This window comes from Solanum lycopersicum, chromosome 1 (genome assembly GCF_036512215.1).
Source record: "Solanum lycopersicum chromosome 1, SLM_r2.1".
Lineage (NCBI taxonomy): Eukaryota > Viridiplantae > Streptophyta > Magnoliopsida > Solanales > Solanaceae > Solanum > Solanum lycopersicum.
In genome coordinates this window covers 46417509-46436921 of record NC_090800.1, presented here as the reverse complement: position 1 = coordinate 46436921, position 19413 = coordinate 46417509, and the positions used below count along the sequence as shown (strand labels likewise).

Below are 19413 nucleotides of genomic sequence, written 5' to 3'. Positions count from 1 at the left end.
TGCTTTTTGGACCAGGTATGGGCATTATGAATTCTTAGTAATGTCTTTCAGGCTTACGAATGCCCCTGCTGCTTTCATGAGCTTGATGAATGGGATTTTTAAGCCATATCTGGATCTCTTTTTCATTGTATTCATTGATGATATATTAGTATACTCAAAGAGCAAGAAAGAACATGAGGAGCACTTGAGAATTGTATTGGAAATGTTGAGGGAGAAAAAGCTTTATGCCAAATTCTCCAAGTGTGAGTTTTGGCTAGATTCAGTGTCCTTCTTGGGGCACGTGGTGTCTAAGGATGGAGTGATGGTGGATCCATCTAAGATTGAAGCAGTGAAGAATTGGGAGAGACCTACTAATGTTACAGAGATAAGAAGCTTTGTTGGTTTAGCTAACTACTACCGTCGATTTGTCAAGGGATTTTCCTCTATTGCTGCCCAATTGACAAATTTGACTAAGCAGAGTGTCCCATTTGTTTGGTCGGATTAGTGTGAAGAAAGCTTTCAGAAGCTCAAGACCCTGTTGACTACTGCACCAATTCTTACCCTGCCAGTAGAAGGTAAGAATTTTATTGTTTATTGCGATGCATCCTATTCGGGTTTGGGTGCAGTGCTAATGCAAGAGAAGAATGTAATTGCTTATACTTCGAGGCAATTAAAAGTGCATGAACGTAATTATCCGACCCATGATTTGGAGTTGGCTGCGGTAGTGTTTGCATTAAAGCAATGGAGACACTATCTATATGGGGTTAAGTGTGAAGTATACACGGATCATCGTAGCCTACAGTATGTCTTTACTCAGAAGGATTTGAACTTGAGACAGAGGAGATGGATGGAACTATTGAAGGACTACGATATCACTACTCTGTATCACCCAGGAAAGGCTAATGTTGTGGCAGACGCCTTAAGTAGAAGGACAGAAAGCATAATAAGTCTAGCTCACTTGCAAGTTTCTAGACGTCCATTGGCTAGAGAGGTTCAGACTCTGGCTGACGACTTTATGAGGTTAGACGTAAATGAGAAGGGAGGATTTTTGACTTGTGTGGAGGCAAGATCTTCCTTCCTTGACAAAATTAAGGGAAAACAGTTTAATGATGAGAAATTGATCTGGATCCGAGATAAAGTGTTGAGAGGAGAGGCTAAGGAAGCACAAATCGATGAGGAAGGTGTTTTGATAATTAAGGGAAGGGTATGTGTACCCCGCGTTGATGATTTGATCAGTACTATTCTGACAGAGGCTCATAGTTCAAGGTATTCTGTACATCCGGGTGCAACCAAGATGTATCGTGACCTAAAGCAACATTTTTGGTGGAGTAGAATGAAACGTGACATTGTGGAGTTTGTTGCCAAATGTCCAAATTGTCAGCAAGTAAAGTATGAACACCAGAGGCCTGGAGGAACACTTCAGAGAATGCCCATTCCTGAATAGAAGTGGGAGAGAATTGCAATGAACTTCGTGGTTGGTCTTCCCAAGACAATGGGTAAGTATGACTCCATTTGGGTAATTGTTGATAGGTTAACTAAGTCTGCTCATTTCATTCTGGTCAAGGTGACTTACAATGCAGAGAAGTTAGCCAAACTTTACATCTTGGAAGTGGTGCGATTGCATGGAGTTCCACTTTCCATTATATCAGATAGGGGTACGCAGTTTGCTTCTAATTTTTGGAAAACATTGCATGCGGAATTGGGTACTAGGTTGGACCTTAGTACTGTGTTCCATCCTCAGACCGATGGTCAGTCTGAGCGAACGATTCAAGTGTTGGAGGATATGCTTCGTGCATGTGTGATAGAATTTGGTGGTCATTGGGATAACTTTTTACCCTTAGCAGAATTCTCATACAACAATAGCTATCACTCAAGTATTGATATGGCCCCATTTGAGACACTGTATGGGAGAAGATGTAGGTCTCCCATTGGTTGGTTTGATGCATTTGAGGTTAGATCTTGGAGTACTGACCTTCTGAGGGAATCGCTAGATAAAGTGAAATGCATTCAAGAAAAGCTTCTAGCGGCTCAAAGTAGGCAAAAAGAATATACAGATCGAAAGGTTAGAGACTTGGAGTTTATGGAGGGTGAGCAAGTTTTGTTGAAGGTTTCGCCCATGAAAGAGGTGATGCGGTTTGGTAAGCGAGGTAAGCTTAGCCCAAGGTATATTGGTCCCTTTGAAGTACTTAAGCGAGTAAGGGAGGTGGCTTATGAATTAGCCTTGCCCCCAGGACTATCAGGAGTGCATCCAGTATTTCATGTGTCTATGTTGAAAAGATACCATGGGGATGGAAACTACATTATCCGTTGGGATTCAGTTCTGCTTGATGAGAATTTGTCTTATGATGAGGAGCCTGTTGCTATTTTAGATAGAGAAGTTCGCAAGTTGAGGTCAAGGGATATTGCATCCATCAAAGTCCAATGGAAGAATCGACCAGTTGAAGAATCCACTTGGGAAAAAGAGGTTGATATGCAAGAAAGATACCCACACCTGTTTACAGATTCAGGTACTCCTTTTCACCCTTGTATTCTTCTTATGATCGTTCGAGGACGAATGATGGGTAAATTGGTATCTATTGTAACGACCTGTTTAGTCATTTTGAGCTGCAGATTTTATTTCTAGAAAAACTGGCTAAGTCGACGGATCCCACGACGGACCGTCATGGGCACGACGGACCGTCGAGGGGGGTCTCGTTCCAAAACACTTAGAATTCTGAAATTTGGGTACTGAAATCGACTCTCTGAACTTCGCGATGACATGGAAGGACTGACCGTCGTGGGCACGACGTACCGTCACAGACCCTTTAGTGAAATTGAGTCTCTGAACTCTGTGACGGAAGCAGCAGGACGGACCGTCGCAAGCACAACAGGCCGTCACAGGCTGCGTAATCCTAGGCTGGGTCGGATTTCTATTAATTGTTTTAAGGGGCGTTTTGGACTACTCCTGCTATAATTATAAATTTAGTGGGTTAATGTTAATAATTTAACTACTTGAGGGTTAAAGGAGATAACCTTAAATTAATTAATGGGTTAATTCATCATCTTTTATACTTAATTATATGCTAATTAGGGTAAAAGAAAGAGGGTTTGAATAAGAAAAATAGAAAGAACAAAGAGAGGGAGAACGATCGATCAAGAGAGAGGAAAAACGCAGCTTTGAGGATTAGCTTGCTTGATTTCAATTCTTCGGTGGAGGTAGGTTATGATTTATGCTATTTCATAGTAAACTCTTAATAGCGAATGATATGTATTGGGTAGTATTGTAAACCCTTCTATATGCTTAATTGTATGCTTGCATGAATGTGATTATATAATTGTGATAAAATAAGCACGATGAGGCTATTGAATCCTAAATCTTGAAAACTTCTTTGTTAATGACGATGCCTTGGTATAAGAGAAGGCTTGATGAACTAAAGCAATGAGATTGATGATGCCTTAGTATAAGAGAAGGCTTGATGAACTAAAGCAATGAGATTGATGATGCCTTAGTATAAAAGAAGGCTTGATGAACAATAGTAATGAGATTAGAGGATCGGGTGTCACGTTCCGGCACCAGGATAGAATATGGATCGGGTGTCACGAACCTATACGTAGTATTAGGGGGATCGGGTGTCACGAACCGACACGTAGTTTTAGGGGGATCGGGTGTCACGAACTGACACGTAGTATTAGGGGGATCGGGTGTCATGAACCGACACATAGTATTAGGGGGATTGGGTGTCACGAACCGACACGTAGTATTAGGGGATCGGAGTGTCACGTTCCGACACAAGAGGAATAAAGATAATGAATCTTGAATTTTGCTAAGATACTCAGATTAAATGAACCTATTTCCCAAATGATTATGATATGGAGGCTTGAGTCCTCATGGGTGTACTTGGCGTTATTTATCAAAGATTCTTGTACATGTTGTTGCTACCTATTGAGTATTGTAGTTGATTTTATGATATCATCTGATATATACTGTTTTCTATTTTGAGCTGGCCGATGATATCTACTCAGTGCTCGTGTTTTGTACTGACCCCTACTTGTATGTTTCTTTCTTTGTTATTTCTGGAGTGCAGCAAACGTACTGTCATCTTCAACTCAACCGCAACTCTAGCCAGTCTTCATCACACCAGATTTCAGGGTGAGCTAATGCTACTAGCTTGGACTGGATCTTCTTCCTCATGTTTTGATGCCTTGAAGTTCCGGCATGGACTAGCTTTTGATTTTTTCTAGCTTTCTTAGATACTCTTAGATTTAGTAATTTGAGGATAGATGTTCTTGTGGTGATGACTTCCAGATTTTGGGGATAATGATTTATAAATATTAGAAGTTATTGATTGATTTCGTTAATGAGTTTTAAGTCTTCCGCATTGTATTTTTTTCATTATGTTTGAAATGATGGGGTTTAGATTGATTGGTTCGCTCACATAGGAGGGTAAGTGTGGGTGCCACTCACGATACGATTTGGGTCGTGATAGATATAAGAGTAGATTTTGTGTTAGGACTAGACTTTATACTACACAACAAAGGAGGAACTTTAATAACTAGAGACGGAATATTTTTTATGAAAAATACTACTTATACTTCAGTTTTAACTAACAAAATTGACACTAAAGTAAGACATAAAGAAAAATGTTGTGACAATTGTAAAAACAATATACAATGTATTAAAAAGGAATGTAATACATTATATGAGAATATACTAGAAATAGATGAAGAAGATGAAATAGTTAATAAAAACTATGTTCTAATAGAAATGGAGACAGAATTATATAACTTTAAGACAGGAATTCAGCAAATAGGACAAATAAAAAATCAAAAGGATCTTGATAATATAGTAAAAATATTAGATCAAATAGAAATAATAGGATAAAAACCTTTAAAACATTGGGAAAATAATCAAATAGTATGCAAACTAGATATAATAAACCCAGAATATATAATAAAAACAGCCGCGATAGAAGCCACAAATCAAGATCAAGAAGACTTTAAAATACAATTTAAAGAATTATTAGAATTAGGAGTAATAAGAAGATCAACTTCAAAACATAGATCAGCAGCCTTTATGGTAAGAAATCATAGCGAAATAGTTAGAGGAAAAGCTAGAATGGTTATAAACTACAAAAGATTAAATGATAATACTAGAACAGATGGATATAAATTACCAGACAAAACAGAGTTAATAAATAGAATTCAAGGTAAAACAATTTTTAGTAAATTCGATTGTAAGTCAGGATATTGGCAAATAAAAATGCATCCAGATAGTGTAGAATGGACTGCATTTACTTGCCCAGAAGGACATTTTGAATGGTTAGTTATGCCATTTGGATTAAAAACAGCACCTCCAATATTTCAAAGAAAAATGGATAAAATATTTGGAGAATATAAAAGATTTGTTTTAGTATATGTAGATGATATTTTAGTATTCAGTAAAAATATAAAAGAACATTTAGGACATTTACAAACAGTTTTTAGGTTATTTGTTAATAATGGAATAATAATTAGTAAAAAGAAGATAGAATTATTAAAAATTATATAAATTTTTTAGGAATCATTTTAGGAGAAGGGAAGGTCAAATTACAACCTCATATAGCTAAAAAGGCCTTAGATATGCCAGATAAATTAGATAATTTAAAAGATTTACAAAAAATGTTAGGTATAGTTAATTATGCAAGACCTTTTATTAAAGATTTAGGAAAAATAGCAGGACCATTATATTCTAAGACAAGAAATAAGGGACAAAGAAATTTTAATATTGAAGATATAAAATTAGTACAAAAAATAAAGGAAAAAATAAAAAATATACCTGATCTTAATATGTCATTAGAATCAGATTATTTAATAATAGAGACAGATGGAAGTTTTGATGGATGGGGAGCAGTATTAAAATCAAAACCACATAAATATAGTTCTAAGCAAGAAGAAAAAATTTGCGCTTATCAAAGTGGAGAATTTAAAGAAAAAGGAAATAAAACTAGCATAGATGTAGAAATTTTAGCTGTAATATATGGTTTAAATAGTTTTAGAATTTATATCTTAAATAAACCAGAAATTTTAATAAGAACTGATTGTGAAGCAATAGTAAAATTCCATCAAAAAATTAATGATAAAACAAGTAGTAGAAGAAGATGACTAAATGTTTTAGACACTATATCAATTTATAATTCTATAATTTTTGAACATATTAAAGGAAATGATAATAATATTGCAGATCAACTAAGTAGATTATTAATCAAAGTATAATTTTAAATTTTTCAGAATGAGACCTTCTTTTCAAGACAAGGGCAAAGGAGTTCAACCTCCAACCCAAGATTACTCAGACATATACAGACAGACAGTATTATCTAATTTATAGTTTAGACCTTTAAATAAAATAGATGATAATAGAGTAGAAATATTACAATTTGGACGACATAATCTAATAGCATATGAGTCATCTAATTTAACTTTTAGAAGTTTACCTATATATCATATAGATAAACAACAAAAATGTTTAATAGACAATATATGGATAGCCCATAATAAGAAAGACACTAAATATATAATTGCAGTTTTAAATGCCTTAGGATTTTATTTTAATAGTAAAAATAAAGAAAAAAAATTTAAATACTATGTTGTTATTCATGGTAAAACAAATGGAATTTTTCAGACTTGGATAGAAGTATTAGATTCTATTAAAGGTTTTTCAAAACCTCTTTTTAAAGGCTTTAATGATTTTACTGAAGCACTAGATTATGCTAGAGGGGTATTAGGCCCAAACTACTATATCTCTCCCTCTCTTAAACAAAATCCAGACAAAATTCCTCAATACCATATTCAGAAAGACACAGATAAAATTATATTTTGCGATCATTGTTCTTCAATGACCGAAGCTTTCAAGAGACTAAATCTCAAGAATGAATTATTAGCTCAGGGAAATCTCCAGCTAAAGGACAGGATGGCAAAAATGGAGAATGACTTAAAGATAAAAGACAATCAGATCAATATACATGGTTTTCCATCCCCAATAAAAATGGATGAGATGGGTGTACATTCCCCTCTGAATGTAAATAAATCCACTGTATCGGATAAAGATACAGCTAGTCCGGTTCAAACGGTAGCCGGTAAAGACTCATCAAATCTGTTAATGGCTGTCACTTTGCCAAAAAGTGAAAAAGAAGAAAGCTCATCCTCAAGAAGACAACTACCAATTTCTTTTAGCCAAAAAATCAGACAAAAAACCAAAAAATCACAAAAAAATAAAGACTTAGAATCCATCATAACCAAGACTGTAGAAAAACTACTTAAAGAACAACAAGACAAAGACAAACATATAAACCCCAGCCCAATACAAAGCCCAAGACAAAATTCATATTTAAGCCCAAATAATTTAGATGGTTTTTCAGACTCTATGCAATTTGCTCAAGACCCAAACGACTATGATTCGGGTATGAGCTTTGATTCCATTGCTTTACACAACTTAGACACATAATATATATATATACACACACAATAATGTAGTCAAAAAAGAGGAATGCCTCTTTTGTCAACAATGTGAGTCCCACTTTACTCACTACCACACATTTGTGGAAAAACTGTTGGGACGCGTATTTACTTTATTTTAGAATAGACAAGTATTAAGAGATAAAGTTTCTTTTTGTATAAGACAAATAATAAGTGATAAGGGAATAGTAATAATTCGGACAAAGGACGGATGATAATGCAAAGAAAGGAATCAATTCACGTGCGATGGGGCCCAATGCGTACCCGGCGGAAAAGATGAAATTATTTTCATTCTGAAGTCCGAAGTTTGAAGTCCATATTTGTGTATATATAGAAGACATTATCAGAAGAAGAAGGTAGAGAGCGAAGAAAGCAAAAAAGAGCAAAAAATCTACAACCTGCAAATCTTAATCCCTCCAAAGATCCTTCCTCTTTAAAAATAAAATATAAAAATATTTTCTTTAGGTTCTTAGGTTTTGTCAAGTTTTTGTAAAGTTACTTTGGAAGTCGTTCGGGTTTTCCGAAAGGGAAACTTCACTCTATTCTAGATAATGTAAGTTTTCATATTTAAGTTTCTAGTAAAACTTCTCATATATGTAAATTATGTGTGTTTTATGTAAATCATGTGTGTTTACTTTTATGATTATTTAAATATTCATGTAAATTTATAAATATCATCATGAATCTATATTACTTTAGTATATGGTTAGTCTCTTATCTTCTTAAAAATATCGATGGATTAACCTGTAAATTCCTAGGACATTGCCAGGTTAATTGTTCTGAGAAAAAGAACTATGGATAACTAAATTCGGGGTGTGGTTAAAGAAGATTATTTTTAAGAACAAAGGCTAAGAGAAAAAGATGAACAATATATATATATATATATATATATATATATATATATATATATATATATATATAATACCATGAACTTCCAAACAAATATGAATGCCGAATTATTATGATATTCCCAATTACAAATACTCAATTTATTTATTTTTATTTAATAAATACTTGTATAATATTACAAGTAGATACCTTTTCACATTAAAGGATTTTGACTTTTTCAATGAGCTGTGACTTTTCCGAAGGGTTGACACTTTTTGATGGGTTGTGACATTTCCGATGAGTTGTGACTTTTCAGAAGGGTTGTAATTTTTTCAAAGGGTTCCGACTTTTCGAAAGGGTTGTCTTTTTCGAAAAGTTAGAATTTTTTCAAATGGTTGTGACTTTTCTTGGTGAGCAGTGCCTTTTTTGAAGGATTGTGACTTTTTAGATAAGGCACAAGTAGCACTTTTCATACTATTATTTGTTATCTATAATAGAGAGGTCTCCTCCACTTTTAAACTATAATTTTTGTTATCTATAATAGAGAGGTCTCCTCCACTTTTAAACTATAATTTTTTTCAAGTTTATACTCTTCGTTTTCTTAAAAAATCTCAAATGTTATTTTCAATAGTTGATTATGTTCTAAATTCAACACGATTTGAGATACTACACAGGAAAGAGTTGATGAACAAATTATTCGTCAATTCATACTCCTATTTTCCTCTTACGATTTTTATCACATATATACTTGAGTAATAATTGTATCATTTAGAACATTAATACACTTCAATTAACCTTCATATTTTGTTTATTAAAAAAATATATTTCCTATGAACAGTCACAACATTTTCAACATTCATCTTCCTTCGATCATAAATCATTCATACCTCATCCATTATGTTTTTTTCATGCTCTTATGAAATATAGGTATTGACTTTCTATTAAAAAAGAAGAGAAGAGAGTGGAGAATGTGCAATTAACTATGAACTTTGTTTCAGATAAAAAACTTCTATGTATAGTGCAAGGGGATTTTAATTTTATTTTCTTGTTTTGATTCTTTATTTAATTTCTTTTGTGTTTTCATTTTAGAGAGAATTTAATAATCTATGTTCACATAACGAGTGAAAAGTGACAAATACACATATCATGGATCTTTTTTTCCAAATAAATTACTAGATCATGTTGTTCAAGAGACAATAGTACTAAAAATTATGAAAAAGGCACACGATTGAGGTACGATACTTCTTCTTTATTTTTCTATTTTTGTTTCTTTTACGCTCAAATGAAGGAGTTTCTTCCTAATTTTGCTAAAATAGGGGGCATCAACTTAGTCTATTGAATTATTAGTTTTGATGTTTAGTCTTTAAAAATAGATATACACGTTTACTTATAATATGATAATATATCTTTAATAATAATTATTTTTAATAGAAATGTAAGTAAAAATTAACCGAGAAAGTACTGTGCTGGAACACTAAAGTGAATATAGTATGAACAAATATTTTCATTTTCGTTCTTCATTGACTATGAATTGTTTCATATATTTTCTTCTATTTTATATTTATATTGAGTGTGATATTTTTTAAGTATGAATTTCCTGTTACATTTTGTGTTCATTTTTAAATGAGAAAATGTAATGTCACGAGATACACTCATTGCCAACTATATAAAAATAGATAAGAAAACGGTGATTGATCATAAAATGATCTTAAATCAAACTAAAAATTCTTTATACTTTAAATTTTATTCATCTATTATTTATTTTTATTGAAAAGGTTTGATGTTTAATATCAGAATGTAACTTCTACAAGTATTAAAATTATGCTACAGATTAAAGAAAGAAATAGTGTGTGTACGTGTGTGCATGTTCGTCTGCACGTGCATGCGTGATAGTTTTTTGCTTGCTTTATTAAATTTTATATGAATAAATTAGAACATTGATAAATTTAATAATAATGAACTTACCCACTGTATCTAGCACATACCCAAAAAACAAGAACATTTTTAAGGTGAAATCCTATGAATTAATAAATACAAAAATAAAATGTAATTCTTACATTTGAGTTTATTTTTAAAACGTTTTATAAAGTAAATCATTTTTTTGTTTTTTACTTTGTTAAATTATTTAATTATTGTATTAGCCATATAATGAAATGATCCAAACTATTAAATACTACTGGTATTCGTATTCGTGCGATGTGCGAGCTTAGTAAAATCTCATATGTCATTATTAACAATTCATATCGTCCTAAACATGTTAAATATCATCATTATGTTAATATTTCACTTAATAATTTGATGTGTTCACCCATTATTGTGACAAATATACATATATACACATATATTGATTACTTTTTGTATAAATTTGCAAATAAAAGCATTTTATATATGTGAATATATGACCAATAATTCAATAATAAAAAACATGTCAGTATCTAGATCTGTATTAAAATTAAGAAAAATAATAATGAATTAAGAAAGTATTATATTTACTCCAATAAAGTTAAACAAAAGTTACAGACGGTTCTAAAAAACGTTTATCATAATAAAAATCATCAAATGGTACAATTGTAATCCCAAAAACATAGGAACTCATTTGATCTAAAAAAAATTAAGTAGAAAATGTCTAAATCTCTATCACTCTATAATCACAAACATTATATAGGACTTTTTTTAGTTAATCCAACCATTACATCAAAAATAAAAGCTATTTTGATTTAAAAATACTTAAAATGAATTAATTCAAATAAAGTGTAGAGAAAAACTCTAATATCATTTTTATGAATTGATACATATGTGAGCGTTAAGTAGATAACATTTATTTAATTGAAGAATACAACTCAAATACTTATTTTATATGACTCTATAAAATAATTAATAGCAGAACGATACACAAAGTTAATATTATAGATTAAATTTCTCATAAGCTCTAATAAAATAGCAAATTACATGGTTTATCCAAATATTACTACCACTTAGAAGGCTTGGGATGGCTACAATTAGCCATAATCTGTTTTGGCAAAGCAACATAGGCAATATTGGCTATCTATTACTTACAATCCTAGAGTTTGCAATGTACAAAAATCAACAAAACACAAAAGAATGAAGTTGATTAATAGAACTTTCCAAAAATTTATATACCAAGATATTCTATCGATAATTTAATTTGGATTACAAATGTAAATTAAATAAACAAATAAAACTCATTGCTCCAAAGAATTTAACTACAAAATATGATAGAAAGAATTAAATGAACTAAAAAAAACATAATAAAATATTATAGATCTAAAAATTTCATCATGATGTGTGGATGATTTTCACTTTGATAAATATTGTTCTTCTTCTTGAACTTTCACACGCCCCCATTACACATTTGAAGAAGAATAGACCCATTAATAAAATTTTTTTATGTAAATAGAGAATAGAGATTATGGTAGAACAATTTTAGATAATCACTTTAAATTTGAATTCAAATTCAAAAATAACTAATTTTATTAAAATAATATAATGTGGGTGTATCAATATGAAATAGGCCACATGAATTTGTTTAAAATGATAATGCAAACTCTAATCATTTCTAATAGCCAAGTCGTTCCGTGCGCATGATCACCATGAATGTGTCAAAACGGTTTGAGAGATCATGCAAAGAAAAATGGGAGAAAAAAATCGTGTTTAAATAATTACATATTTATTAATAAATTCTTACATCGTTTTTTTCAATCTTCTTTCATTTGATAATTTCTCATAAAAAAGACTCTTAAACAGTAATGTAATCCTAAAATACGCAAACTCTATACAAAACAAAGTCCTATGTGTTTAAGTAATTTGGATTGTTTTTTTTTCTACAAAGAAATAATGTAGAAAATTAATTTGATTATTTAATAAAAGAATTGATAATTTGCCACAAAAAAGTGTTGATTAAAATTTATTTTTTATGTTTTAAAAATTAGTGTCAACAATTTGTAAATTTATTTGCTATAAAGGAGTAAATTCAATATAATCAATTTGATTAATAAAATTAATTATGTATTAATAATAACACTAACAGAAGATAAAAGATTCAAAATAATCATCCAATATAAATTAGAATGTCTTCCACAGTTTAGTTAGTTTCCTAGCATGCAGTTATGAAGAACAACAAAACTATTGTGAAGAAATAACAAAACATGTCATTCAGATGCAATGTTTTTATTCAAAAAAATAGCCAAATATCACTGGGACACACAAAGAAAGAATAAGAGAATGTCCAATAAACATGAAATCAAATGTCTTAAATCTCATATATACTAGAATTTATATAAACCACAAATGAAATCATTCACCACATAATTTTTCTTAATCATTTCTCTGCCTTCTCAGTGCATCGAGACTGTTAGATGTGCTCAATCCTCACATGGATCCTTTTTGTTAAGTTCTTGTTACGAAACTGCTTGTTGACTTCAACGACGTGTTTGGTAACATTTCAAACACGATCAGTACGTTCATGGTAGAACTTGTGAGTCATTCTATAATATATTTTTTGAACTATTGCTTCAACGAAGATTTTCTTTTCAAAGAAAACTAATATAGAAAAGTGGGCAAGAAAAATAGGAAGTTAGAGGAATGTGGGCTTTGTTAAGTTTATATGTCGGGAAACTTACATAAATATACTTTACATAAAAAATATTTACCATTTATAGCAATAACAATTTTTTTCACTTGATCACTTTTAATACATTTATAATACACTTTTAGTTCATATTAAAAAGAACAATATATTATTCATATGTAAGACAATTTTATTTGAAGGGTTGCAACTTTTCCGAATAGTTGCAACATTTCTGATAGGGCACAATAAATATTTGTTTACACTACCATTTATTGTCTATAAATAGAGGAATTTCCTCTCATTTTCTTCTTCTTCTTCTTTACAATTAAATATTTGTGTTCTTTACTTATGTTGAGTGATTTAGTAACACCATTGTTTATGTTACAATCTTGGTATGTATTTTTATAGTTATTACTTTATACTTATGTTATTAAGGATAAATGATAAGATGTAATAATTTTCATTTTCCCTTACATTATAATCTTTTGTATAGGATAATATAGTGTTTTAGTTTTAGTTACGAATAGACTTTAAGAATTATTTTATATATTTTGTGGCATTAAATTCGCGCGAAGCACGATTAGTTTTTCCAGTTGTGTAATAAATATGAGTTTAGTTTTCCAAAAAAGAAAACTGAAAAAAAATGGAGCTCCTAACCAGGGATTTTTTTAAAAAAAAATGATACTAAGGCTTCAAAATAAAAGTGCGGTGATATAAGTCTTAGGTATTGGGTGTAGGTGACAATTATGTGATTGAGATTGTGGAGGTTCCCTCAAGTTTATAAGTTGACAGTTTGATGTACTGAATTAATTGAGGAGTAAAAGGGTAAACTGACTATAACTTAATTTAACCAACTTTCGTGGGAATAAATGAGGGTAAAAAAGTAAATTGACTAAAACCTAATTTTGGTGGGAGAGAAGCCACAATCGAGTCAAAAGGGGAAATAAAAGATTTTTCTCCCGCCTCTAGTCTTCGTATTCCTCCTCTTGTTCTTCTTCTTCTGCTCTCGTCTTTGCTTGCCATTCTTACCGCTCTCTTCATCTTCATCTTCATCTTCTTCTTCTTCTTTTCGTACATTGTGGGTCTTGGCTGCTAGTGCTTCAGCTTTCTTCTTCGTTTCTTCTTCTTGAATAAGATTTAGCTAATCTCTAATCAGTAGACCAGATTCTGTTTTGTATCAATTGGAATTATTTCATAAGTGATTGGATCACACTCTATTGTTTTGGTAACTAAAATTAATAGTTAATTGAAATCATTCATGATCATCTTATCTGGCTACTTGTAATTTTTTCCAACAATCGACTATTGGAAACATATTAAAGCAATATGTAGCAATAGAAAGGTTATTTCCATCGCAATAGAATAGTTATATGTATCAACAAATGACTTACGTTTCTCAACAGAAAAGTCATATATGGCAACATATAACATAAACATGTCTTCACGCTTGGAGCATACACCCTGGACGTGGCATGCACCTAACGAACATTGCTGGCCTTGAGTGAAGCCTTGGGCTGACTTTCTTAACTCAGTGGAAGACGTAATTTAACTCAATCCTAAAACTGGAACATTCTCATAAGAAAATACTTTAAATAATTGTCTTGGCCAATATGACACTTAATTCTCAAAGTTAAAACATCTGACATGTAAGATAAAAGAGACGAAAATTGAACTGTCTGACTGTCTACCTGTCTATGAAGCCTCTACTACTACTAAGATGAATGTTAGGACAAACCCTCAACATTCTATAAGGAAATACTCAAAGCAATAAAGTGTACTCCGGAAGCAAGGAGGCTCACCACTTACTCTGGATGCTCAAATTGGATCAACGAGGCGTTGGATGCTGTTCTTGGTTACCACCGTCTACATCATGAAACGATGCAGGCAACTGGCATCAGTAAATTGAATGTACGAGTATGCGAGTTGGAATGCTAAACAATAACTACTAAGCTTTAAAGGAGTAAGAATTAACTTACCTTGACTTTGCTCAACTCAAGAAGTCATAACTCAATATAAAGCAGTAAAGACACATGCAATATATATATATATATATATATATATATATACACACACACACACACACAAAGTTTGTAAAAACAGTGTAAACACTTAGTTCATTAATACTAATGCAATAATAAACTCAACTTTACTTATATATGAACGTAACATAGTTTCTATGGGAGATTCTCTAACCGAGAACCATCACTATGAGCCTAAATTATGGTACAACGTCTTACCTCATATTTCAAGAGGACCGCTATATACCTTGCCATCGGTATAGAACTTGAACTACTAAGTGGATCCACCAGTCAATGCTAAAAAGCACTAAGGAATTATCTAAAAATTATGACCCTTTATCTGTTCATGTTGGCTACATGGTTTATGGAGACTTGAGTTGATATGAACTTGTGTCCCCATATCGGTGCTCAATACAACTCCCAAAATACTTAGCTCGTATGATTTTAAAACAACTTCTTCTCTGGTTTAAGGTAATTGCAAACTTAACTTTAAAAGATCTATTGGAATAACTACCATTTTCTAAAACTAGCCAAAGGCTCTGTGGAAGTCTAGCTTCCTCTCTTTCTCAAAATGTGAAAACATTTAACTCAAATGGACTACTTAGTTCCCTTATAGCTTTTGATAAATGAATTTACTCTTTGCTCTTTGCTTTACTTGAAACTTAACTCTAGGGAACACTTAGTTCCCTTATAATTTTTTAGATTTAGACTCAACTCTTTACTATTTGATCAACTTGTAGATTGAGAATTGAAACAAAGTAAAAAATGTTTGTTTAAGACTCTTGAAAACTTTAAGAACTCAGTTTGACTTGCTTCTCAACTTTTAAACATGACTTTTAACTTTTTTGACTTTGATCTTAACTTTGCTTGAATTTGGGTTATGGATTCAAGGATCATGATCTCATGTTTATTGATGATTTCATGATGGTTAGATGTACTTAAAAGTGTTAAAATTAACTAGGATTCATAGGTACATCACTTAAGAACTCGTACAAAAATATGGGGAAAAATGGGATCTCCAGGTGACCCTACGCTCTGAAAGGCGCGGGGCGCCAGAGCCTGACGGACAGAGACTGTCCTGAGGGGATCAAGCTGGTGCGATGCGCCAGGCCCTGTTAGACAAAAGCTTCTTTGAGGGGCTCTGGCAGGCGCGGCACCCCAGGGTTTGTCAGACTAGATTTCTAACTTTTCTTCTCTAATTTTCAATTATAAACCTCCTAAACTCCCTGGATCTCACCCCAAACACTTAGGATCACTAATATCCTCAATACCCAATAGTTTAGACTCGTAAAATATCTCGGAAACACGAATCAAAGAACCAAAGGAATACTACAACTCAACCAAATAGAATTCATCGGTTTTTCATCAGGAACTTCAATGTTCATCATTCAATCAACTCTAATTGCGCTAAATCAAACATATTATTTTATGGGTGGAAGAACCCATCACAGAAAGATCTCACATATCTGAAAGGGATGACCCCCGATGAAACTCACTCAACAATCTTGGCGAAACCTTTGTCTTTTCTCCTTTCTCATTCTTCTCTTCTCTTTTCTTTTAAGCCCTAAACATATTCAATCTTCTAAAAACTGATTTATAGGTTACTTTTAACCCTAATAAACCCTTAAAGATTAGGAAATAGTGGGGTTAAAAGACTTCTTTACCCTTACTAAAATTTGGATTGGATTTTCCTCAATCCAACGGCCCAACTTCCGATAGGCATATCTCCCTCATACAATACCAAAATTTTGTAAACTCAGCGACGTTGGAAAGATCTCATCAAGGTTTTTCCAACCAAATAAAGAACTGGTCCTAAATAACCCTGAGCTAGAAGTTATGGACGTTTGAAAATGACCAAAATCTTACTTTTACACTGATGAAATTTTCCAGATTTTTCCTATTCTTTCCAAAAATAACTATTACTAGTTTCTTTGTTTAATCCTAGCTATTTCAGTTTGCAAATGTTACACATGTTGCTATATGTGATTTATTTGTCACAAAAGAATACTTATATGTAGCAATATATGACTTACATCTCGCAAAGAAAAGTTATATGTGGCAACATACAACATAAACATGTTGTCACATGTGATTTATTTGTCACAACAAAAAAGACATATGTAGCAATATATGACTTACATCTCGCCATCATATGTTGCAAAGATATGCTTATTCTTCATAATTAATAATTGTTTTTAAATGATTTCTTCAGGTACAATAAATGGAGTTATTATTTGTAAGAATTGATTGTCGTGGTGAATGGGTAGACAAGACAAATCGATTCATTTGGTGTTGGAAGGATAGTAATAAACAAGGAGCCCATTCAGTAGGGATGTATGTCAAAAGAAATATTTTGCATGATGATTTCTTCAATTTAGTCGTGAATAAGTCTAGGTAAAATTGTCAACTGGAAGATCTTGTCATGAGTTACATTCCCCATTTTTTCATAATGAGAAGATTTTACCGTTTAGAATAATTGGTCAACCTAGTTTGCTTGTTTAGTTGGTAGGAGCAGTCACCCATATTAAGAGATTACGCGGAAGAAAATCCTATCAGGATGATCCTAATGTAGACGAACGCCAAAAAGATATGTTAAATGATGAATTTGATCCCATGGATATGAATAATCCCGATGATGAAATTGGAATAGGTGAAAATGAAGGGTTGGACCTTGAGAGCAACATTCTTCCTACACCTATAGTTGGCAACAACATTCATGCGCTTCTCAATCATCACGCGTGAATAATGTTCGAGATGATGACACACATTGTTATAAAGGAATGACATTCAAGAACAAGATAGAACTGGTAAATTCATTGAAAATTTCTTGCTTGAAAAAAATATTTCAGACTGAAAAAGGTGATCAATTCTTGTAATGTGTTTTCTTTTTAAATGTTCATATATGAATTGCAATTGGTGACTGAAGGCTGTGAAATTTACAAGTAGCAACAGTTTTACCATTAGTATCTACGAAAAATACCATACGTGTGGTTCAAAGCATGTTACAAGCCATAATCCCCATGTCATAACAAAAGTCATAGGGAAGTAGATTTCCCAATGGTAAAGGCCCATCCACAAGAGACGTGTCAAATCAACTCTGGACAGAATTGGGTATAAGGTAAGTTATTGGAAGATTTATAAGGGCATGGAGAATACTAAATCTAATGTCAGGGGAACACATGAGCACGAGTATGTAGTGCTTAATGCGTATTGTTGTATGCTTGAAGTTGCAAATCCAGGAAGCAAGACGGTATTGTCGCTTGATGAAAATGGGAGGTTCTTGGATAACTGGTTTTCAAGAAATGAGAAAAGTAATAGTCATTTATGGCACATTCCTGAAGAGAAGTGTGGAGGAGTTTTCTTATCGGCGGTAGAACAAGATGATGAGAATCATATATTTTCATTGGCTTTTTGTGTCGTAGACATGGAATGTGATACCTCATAAGGAAAAAAAATTAAAATATGAGAAGCTTTGTAGATGGTACTAATGAGTTATGCATTATTTCTAATAGGCATCAAGTATTCGAAAGATGGTTACGAGAATCTACCTTGCATCTCATTTTACCTAATACACCTTAGGAAAAATATTCTAAATAACTTTCACAGTTCAAAGGTAGTGTCCCGTTTTTATAAAGTAACAAAGGCGTAGGATAGAGGTGAGTTCAATGATCATTTCAATCAAATAAGAGATTTGGTACCAAAGGCGGCTAAAGTTCTTGAACGTATTGGATTCGATACATGGAGTAAGGCATTTTCCCAGGAAAAGGTATCATCTCATTTTGAGTTTATTTTTATTTTATGTGTTTGTTTTTTATTTTTTTTATTGTGTAGATATAACATTATGATGTCAAACATCGTGGTGTCGGTGAATGATATGTTTGATGTTGAAAAAGAATTAATCATTGTCACTCTATTTGATGAAATAAACAGGAGATTTGCATTGTCATTTCACCAGAGGCGTATGGAGTTGGTGCACTCTGCAAATAGATTTGTTCCCTCGATTGAAAAAGACATATCAGAGTATGTCAACTGAGGCAACAAGTTGTTGGCTCATCAAATCGCTAACTACAAGTTCAGTGTTACTGGTCATGGTGATGCTTCTACTACAAATCTACAAAAAAGAAATTGTACTTGTAGAATTTTTGACTTGACAAAATACCTTGTCCACATGCCATGGCAGCGCTTTGATCTCAACATGGTGCCGATTTTAGAAAACAAATTTATGTGTACTTTTTTCCATATTATTCTGTGGAAAAATACATAATGGCATATTGTCAGGAACTTCACTCAGTGCCACCTAAAGATTCTTGGATTGTTGATACGCTCATACTTACTTCTCAAATAAGAAGTGAAGCGGTCATATCAAGTAAAGAACCCAACTAATGAGGTTGGGATCGTTTCCACGAGGAAAATAGTTTAGACTTAATTTCAATTTTTTATTACTATTATTTAGTCAATTATTTACTTAGAAAACAAAAGACAATAACGGGAGTTTTTTTATATCTAAATTAATAAAAATAATTAGCTAAA

General features: G+C 32.2%; 1 long non-coding RNA gene across 1 annotated transcript; it reads left to right on the top strand.

Moving 5' to 3' along the window:
* The first annotated feature begins 7814 nt into the window (after positions 1 to 7814).
* LOC112941121 (uncharacterized) lies at positions 7815 to 19170 on the top strand. The gene is made up of 3 exons (XR_003246139.2): positions 7815 to 8002; positions 17096 to 18649; positions 18814 to 19170. It is a non-coding gene; the product is annotated as an uncharacterized lncRNA (long non-coding RNA).
* Positions 19171 to 19413: the final 243 nt, after the last annotated feature.